We start from the raw sequence: 8907 nt of genomic DNA, 5'->3' as shown, positions 1-8907 counted from the left end.
CGTGAGTGCAGCCTCTTTTCAACTCTGATAGCAGCTGACAAGCCAGAGGAAATGGTTTCCACTTGTCACCAAACTTAAGGTCAGGGAGGTGGTACCCTCAGCCAACACCCATTGTCTCTGCTCAGAAAGCTCTCTGTACATCTTCAGTAGGTGCTCCAAAGAGACACCATGCCACAGGCATGACCATGTCTGCATCCTACCTACCCACATCTGCAAACAGCTAGGTACAAAAAAAAAATAAAAAACACCTGGAGAGAGACAAGCTGAACAACATGGATGGGAGGGCCAAGAGGAGACAGGAGGTGAGTCATTAAGAATGTGGACCAAACTCTGCAAGTTTTCAAAGGCACGTGGCTCAGGAAGAGTGGGTGAAGACCTGTGGCCTATTTAGATGTGCTTTAAATGTAGCTGTTCCTCCCATTCACTCCAAGCTTCAAATCTTTACCATGAGAAACACAACAGAAAACTACCCAGACTCATTAACATGCAATCAACTGGGAAGCAAAGACATGCTCTTTGCCATTGCAAACAGGTGAAACATAAACTGGCATATTCTTTTCCAATCTGAAGAATTTTTCCTTCACACACAAACTAGCCATGAAATATGTATGGGGACAATTCTGTACACACACAAAAATCCTCGATTGAATTTATGGGCAAATTCCAAGGAATAGTAGGTCAAATGATCAAATAAGGGAAATAATGTTAAAAACAAATATCCCCAAACACATACCACCTTTCCTAAAGTTTCACATGCTCCTGTCATAGGGATGAGGATGAATGCAAATACTGCAATATTACAAGTGAAATGGATTAAAATCAGCTGTTGTCAGATTGGGGTGTTGTAAATGTGATCTATAAGGAATCGCTAAGAGGAAGTTATACAACATGGATTATTTCCAACTCCAGAAATAAGCAACTTGGGTTTTGATTTTTCCTTTCAGGGCAGACACAGTTCACCCTTTCACATTGTAAATCTCACTAGGGCTGAATAATGCTCTCACAAGATCTGACAAAGAAAGAATCAGTCATGTCAGACCAAAAGGCTTCCTTCTGTCTGCTCCATGCAGCTTTCTTCCAATAGGCCAACAGGAATGTAAAATCCTGTTCTCAACTATCCATCATGCTCACCCCATCTTTCAATTAATGACACTGCAATCAGATCGATAGAATGCAAAAAGACCTTTGCATTTCTATACCTAGTAATTTGCTGAGTAACTCCAGCCATAAAATGTGACTTGGGGGAAAAAAACCTCAAGGAAAATGAATTTTCTCTTGACGTAGCAAGCAATGACTCTGACCACATGCCCAGGTTCTTCCTTCAGGCCAGGTTCATCAGCATGCAATGATGGGATGCACCTGGGGAAGCAGGATACTGTCCATGTGGGAGAGCTCCCCCCCCCCCGACACCAACACATGTCTGGTCAACTGGGTCATTTCTCAGGATTGGGGAGCACACTTCCTGGAAATGCACATTAGAGCATCTGGGAGGAAAGCCATTGTTCTCTTCCTCAGCCATTCCTGAACTAGCTCTTGGTGGTCTGTGGCATTCTGTCTGCACAGAAGAACTGGGGAGCCGTGCTGAGTTTAGCTACACTATCAAGTACTGATGGAGCGAGGGGTTCTGCAGAGTAACAGACACGCCAGCCCCACCATGTGTGAATTGTCTGTGTTGAACTCCGCCACCGCGCGCACTGGGATGGTAAAGGATGAGTTCTCTGTGGTGGGCCTGATGCACAGGAGGGCTGGTATAAGATGTCCCCTGTCCTCCAGCACTTCTTCATTTTGGTGTTTCTGGAGCTTTCAAACAACAACTTTAATCCTGAGAAGTAAAATCTTTCTACTACATTGATTCGATAATACAGTTTGGCCCACCACTAGATAACAGAATGAATATTGGTTATATTGCCCAATGTACCAGTGTTTAAATATCAATTCAATCATACACTAAATTAGCACTTTCTTTTCGCTGGGTCTGGGCCTTGGCAGTCAGGGCCTGGGCACCGTCCCTGAACTCTTTTAGGCTGGTGCTCTACCACTTGAGCCACAGCTCTACTTCTGGAATCTGGTAAGAGTCTCATAGACTTTCCTACCAGAGCTGGCTTCAAACTGTGATCCTTATATCTCAGCCTCCTGAGTAACTAGGATTATAAGTGTGAGCCACCAGCACCAAACATTAATTAGCACCTTTGAAATTCAGATTTGATTGAATGGTTCATTAATCAATTGATAGCTTGGCTAGGCTGGAGATTTAACCCATACTAAGCAAGCACTCTACCACTTGTTTGACATAAGGTCTTCCCTAAGCTTACCTAAGCTAGCCTCAAGCTCACCATTTCCTGCTTCTGCCTCCTAGATTGCTGAGATTACACACATGTACCACCACACTCTTGATGAACCTTGAGTATTTTACTAGTAAGGAAGGAATATGCTTACCTCAAAAGCTACTATGAAGGTTGAAAGAGAGAATGCATATAAAAGTATCATGTAATGGCTACCCCTTTCCTCTTCCAATTCTTAGATTTCCACATATAAACCAGCAATTTAAAAAAAAGGTAACCAAACCATGCTGCTTAAATGAGATGCTGCATATAGAACACAATGATCAGTCCAGCACTATACAACCAAAGGGTAGCATCACTATTGCCATACATAGCCAGCAATGTTTCAAAGGCTGAGTGCACCAAGGCTCCAGGAGTGACCATGATGTCCTGCATTCAATCCTAAGTTCCACTTAGCTCTGATCACAGCATTTGTAGAAGACATAAAGGATGAAGTCTATGGCCCATGACAAATCACATATCTCAGATCCACATAGGAAAGAAATATCCATGGGCCCTGGGACAGACAGGCCATGGACAGTCACATCACATGCCTTCCCATGAATCCCAACAACATTTAGACTGGACAAAACATGAGGACTTAAGTTCTGCCATGGAACTAATAAGAAGAAATCGAGAATGTGCCATGTGCTGTGGAGGCCCTGGCCACTTGGGGTTTCCTCCACCAGGGGTGGGGAGCTAAGTGTCCACTTCATAAGCACGTGTCCCTCCATGACACAGCCACCAAGAGCAGGGCAGGTGGGATGTAGAGAAAAGGAATTTTTCTACAGTGAAAAAAGTTAAATCATACAATGAAAATGATTGCACAGCATCATGTGAGAAAAACAATGCTACTCTTGCCATCACGTTTATGGTAATTGGTGTTTGACATCTGTACCACCAGAAGCATTTTTAAAGGACTCTTTTTATTGTTTTGTCATAATGATCATTACCTAATGAAATGAGACAATGCATGAGAGAGCTTAAAATAATCACCACAAAATACCATGCTTTATGAAGACATCAAGTTCATTACCTATGCCTGGTTGATAGAAAACACGGGGAGGCTTTTAGAAACTGAAAACCTATTAAGTCCGCCCGTGATGGGGAGAGGATGTCTGCCATGCTCTCGGGGAGAGAAGAGCAGCTCCCACTCACGGGCTGTGTGCACCTTGCCAGGTAATCTGTGCCATGCGAAGTTTTGTGTCTCACAACCCCTCAGTCTTCACAGCACCCCTCTGCGGTAGGCGCCACTGTCACCATCACTGTTTTTGCAGATGAAGAGATGGACGCCCTGAGAGGTCAGGTGAGTTGTCCAGGATCACAAAGACAGCATGCAACGGGGCCAATGTCAAGTCCAGACAATGGACGCCCAAACTGGGCATCCATGCCTGAGTGACTGGTCACCCTCATCTCCCTCTCAAGTTCCTTAGATCCTTATCAAACTGAACTTCAGTACAGAGTGCTGATGAACTATGCCACATGGCCTGTGAATGGACTGTGGGAAGAAGAGAGAGTCTACAGAGCCAAGCCACCAAAGGCAGCCATGTGAGTTCATTCATTCATTTGGGAATTATCACTCTCTCGGAGTGGTCATTTTCCTAGCATCATCCCCACCTGTTTATCATTTCACTACCATAACATGTGGCTGCATCCAACCCTCCCAAGGGCCACATGTTCCATCTAGTGCTCGGGTTTAAATTCTCTGTAGCAAACGGAAGCTTGAAGGAATTTTCAAGTTCACCTCCATGTGGGCTGAAAGACGAACCTACCCAGCTGCCAAATGATTGTGCAGGTTCTCTGCTGGCTTTGGGTATGCTAAGACAGATGTGTAGACTTGCTGGGTCTCAGGGTTGGCCACACTGGCAAAGGCGCTGAAATTGAATTTTAAAGGGTTGTGGTTGGGGCATAAGATCCCACCTTGAGACAACCAGGAAAGCTAGGAGTCAAAGGGGTTAATCAAATCAAAATCCGCAGGTGGGAGGTCAGGCTGACAAGAGCACCTACAAATTCAAGTGTGACGCGCCCAGAGGAAGCTGGGGCTCACCTTCAATAAGCCGGTGAAATGAGAAGCAAAGCACTTGCAAGAGAGAAAGGTGGATTGCTTGGGGGCAGAGGGGCAATGCTGTGCGTGCAGGGACAAGTGGCCAGTGCACGGATGCTCAGCCAGGGTTGTGGTCAAAGCCCACAGATGCACCTGGGCATTTTGTTTGCAGAAATTCAACTGGGGTTTACATTTCCATAATACTATACAAGTTAGCTTATCATAAGTAGCCCTGCCAGGACCAGGCCTGCGCCCCTGCACCAGTCCCATCCTCTCTCCTCTGGAAGATGGCCGTGTTCATGGGGTTGCCCTGCAGAAGGTTGTCATGATGATCAAAGGAAACAATATCCTTGGATACCCAGAGGTGTATGGCTCATTTTAGTGCCCAGAATGTGAAGCTAAACCCTTAGGTCAAAAGTCCACCAAAGAAAAAGAAAAACACAGAATAAGTAGGAGTTTCTTTCCCTTAGGTGTGCACTATAATGGGAGTTGGTGTGCTGAGTTCAGTTTCTCCTCCTTAATGGTTTAGAAGTCTGTGCTGCCATGCCACAGAGCTGGGACCATGCTGGAGCCATCCGGCCTGTAACCCCAGCCCAGGTGCCCCTCTGACGCAGGGGTGTGGCAGCTCCAGGTGCTCTGGGTGCACACAGCAGGCTCAGGACACCTCCCTCCAGGCATTCTCAATTGTTTTACATTCCGGAAGAACTGCATGAACTCTTCCAACAGCAATGTTTTGTTCATTCTGAATACCAACAGACTAGGAGCAGAGGGCTCTGCCTGGGCAGACAGCATTCAGAGAAACCACTTCTCCCCCCAGGGTTCCCTGGCTTTTCCATGCAATGATACCACAGTCATTTGCTACTCAAGGACAAAGGCTCCTCACCCCTTTTTAGAAGAATCAAGGACTTGAGCTTGCTGAGAAATGTCCTGACACTTGAGTGACACCACCAATTCTTTTGCTTTTAATTTGAAGGTTGTTTTTTTGTCAGTTGTGAGGCCTGAACTCTGGGCCTGGGTGCTGTCCCTCAGCTCTTCAGCTTGAGACTAGAGTTCTACCACTTGAGGCACAGCACCACTTCTGGTTTTCTGGAAAATAAGAGGTAAGAGTCTCATGCACTTTCCTGCCTGTGCTGGCTTTGAACCACGATTCTCAGATCTCAGCCTCCTGAATAGCTAGGATTACAGGTGTGAGCCACAGCACCCAGCTTTAATTTGGCTTTTTCAGGTAATTCTCATAGTTTTATCCAAGTGATCTATGGACTGTGACCCTCTCATTACCTCCTCCTAAATAGCTGGGCTCCACCGGCGATACACCAGAACCTTTCCTAGAATCCTTGTCCATTTAGGTTTCCAATATAAGTTTTGTGAAAATAACTGAAGCCCATTTCTTTTAGATGTCTTCTTTAGTTCAAATTTCTTACTATTTGCATGAGCCTACCCTCAAATTAGCTATGCCAGCCAAGATCTTTGATGTGCCACATACACAGCTTTCAGGCTATAATCTAAAACATATGTTGCACAAAGGAATCTATTTCTTCATTGATGTCCTGAGCACAAGCAGACAGGCAAAGCAAATGCCTGGCGATGTGCTTTCCCCTCATCTTGTTCCTGCCTGGGTCAGTGTCTGACCTTCAGCACATATAGGCTCCCCACAGTCTGCACAGCAGCATTGCTTCCTGGTCCTGCCTGTGGCCCCTTTGCCATAGCAGAACTAACTTGTAGCTTAAAGTCCAAAACCTGCCCAGGAACTCATCTCATAGAGGAGTTACCAGTAGGCGTCAGGGTAGGGTAGACCATGTTTCCTGAGTATATAATGGCTGCTGCTAATATTCTTTCTTGAAGAGGATGCTATAATATTGCTGTGAGAGTAGAGCCTCTACATCTGAGGAATTAGGATGTAGTTAGAAAAAAAAGGGGAGGAAAAGGACTCATAGGATTTAATTGATAAAAAGTGAATGTAAAGCTGGGAAGGTAGCTCAGTGGTAGAGTGCTTGCCTTGCATGCATGAGGCCGTGGGTTCGATTCCTCAGTACTACATAAGCAGAAAAAGCCAGAAGTGGCTCAAGTGGTACAGCGTTAGTCTTGAGCTGAAGAGCTGAGGGACAGTGCCCAGGCCCAGAGTTCAGGCCCCACAGCGAAAAAAAAAAAAGGTGAATATAGTTTCCCTTTACTGAACTTGTACACTAATGACCTAGGGCAAAACTTAACCGCTCTGCTTTGTTTTCTCTGTTTAGGAAAGCATGCATTCACTCAGAATTCGGGAAGTATACAGAACATAAGAACATTCACCCTTACTTGTGCATACTCAAGGAAATGATCCTCAGTTAAGATTTTTTTTTTTAAATAAAAAGACATTCTGTGAAAGTGTCAGGAAAATATTGAGGAAATATAGAGACAAGAGGCAGTGGGGGGTGGGGATTTAGCTTAGTGGAAGTGCACTTGCCTAACAGTAAGGTCCTCAGCTCTGAAAAAAAAAAAAAGTTGTTTGATTGTCTCTGTCCCTGGATGTCAGCTTCCTGTTCCCCCTCAGGTGTAAGTAGCTCTATGGGCTTTGTCTTGGTGCCTCAGCCTTGCTTTGCAGAATTTCCACACATAGTGTATTCAGCGTGAACCTGTGTTGAGTCAACTTCATCTTAGAATTCCTCTATGCATCAGGACGTAGGGTATTGTTAGCTATGTGCTTACAGTCAGCTTTCTTAATCCCAGAGGGGTCAGCAGATCAGAGACTGCTTATGAAAAATGCTCTTGACATATGAGGATTCTAAGATACTCACATGTATTGATCCTGCCAAAATGTTGTCCCTGCACAGAAATCGAAAGGGACATCATTCTGTGGGCACCTGCGAGGTTTCCCATTTGGTTTCTCCCTAGCTCTCAGTGGGCACTCCACAATCTGGTGACAAAGACTAGTGGTAATTCGTGACAGAATCCTGAGCAAGCAGCCCCTTTAAAGAGTAATGCATCCCATGTCTTCCCTGGGTCTTTCAAGCACCCACTTCCCTGGGAAGAGCTTCTGTCTTCAGTCAAAGGAGTGCCCTTTCTGCTTCAAGTATCATCCAAAGCCTCATTAATGAAACTGTGGTGGTGTTTGAAGACTATTCAATATAGATTTGCATGGCTACGACATGCCAAGCAATGTTCTAGAAAGACTGTGGTGGGAACCGAGTGTGCACACCAAACACAGACACACACATGCATGCACATACATACACATGTTTGTGCAGTAAATCCACAGAAGTGAATATGCAGTAATTGGTCATGAGAAGTGTTAAGGGAAAGGAAGTAAAGAGGAATCAAAACAGCGGTTGAAAGAGGTGATATTGATGAAGATATATTGTATTCCTAAACTGCTGTGTTAGATAGCAACTCCTTTGTATAATTCCTTAAAGATAATAAATAAAAGAATACATTGCTTTTAAAAGTAAAAGCAAAGAGTTGCCTGGCACTGTTATCTCACCCCTATACTCCTGACAACTCATGAGGCTGAGATCTAAGGGTCCTGTTCAAAGTCCTTGACAGATAAAGTCAGTGAGACTCAAGGGACTGAGCATCATCCATCAACAAAAGAGCCAAACAAGCAAGAGGCCATAAGTTCAAGACTCAGCTCAAGCACAAAAAAGGGAAGAAAAAGAAGGGAGGGAAGGGAAGAAAAGAAGGAGTGAGCACTTATAAAAGGCAAGTTTACAGAAAAATAAAGATGTTAAGTGTGTATTCATATGGTTCCTCTATGGTGGATATAGTAATGACCATAATTGTTATAAATAATCTTTACAGAAGATAGACCAACTAACTAATGTGACAAATAAGCAGAAGGCAGACTAATGGTAGTAGTTATATATATATATATATATATATATATATATATATATATATATATATATATATATATATTGATCATTAGATATTATACCAAACAATTCACCTTTTATCCCCTGGACTATGGGGAGGAGCTAACACTCCACTGAGAACAATGAAACCATACAACAAAGCCATTAACCTGGAGTTACCAGTCAGTGACAGAGCCCAATACCACTCAAGGTTTCTAAAAGTTGCCTTTGGCTACAAACTCAGGGTCACTATCAGACAGATCTATCCCTCTAAGAAAAGTAAGGAGGTTCTTATTTTCAACTGGACTTGTAAAGAGATTTGCAAAATTTAATCTTATCTCCTTGCTCCAGACTACAGGGATTTGGGGAGCAAGCACCCAGCATTCCACAGCTCTTAACCCTTCCTTGTACCTCTGTGTCTAAGACAAAAGAAGCTATTACAATTTATGAAGACAAGAAAGGCAAGACAAACCTGTGGAGTGATTCAAGTATGAGCTCAGGGGAAAAGACACCCAGGCTCCTTAGACCAAGGTTACTGACAAAGATTCAGGGAGAACCTAAACCAAGCCTGGATGGCAAACCCAGCAGCAAAAACCGCCGAGGTCTATGGGAAGGCCAAGTGAGTGGAAGGCAGGAGAGCAACAGGATGGCTCGGCTCGCCCCTCGGCAGCAAAGAAGAGCAAAACAAAGCTCTCAAATTCCACCCTAGGCCCAG

Source organism: Dipodomys merriami, unplaced genomic scaffold (assembly GCF_024711535.1).
Source record: "Dipodomys merriami isolate MVZ:Mamm:240054 unplaced genomic scaffold, mDipMer1.0.p SCAF_1780, whole genome shotgun sequence".
In the NCBI taxonomy this organism is placed as follows: domain Eukaryota; kingdom Metazoa; phylum Chordata; class Mammalia; order Rodentia; family Heteromyidae; genus Dipodomys; species Dipodomys merriami.
Note: the sequence above shows the minus strand (reverse complement) of the source record.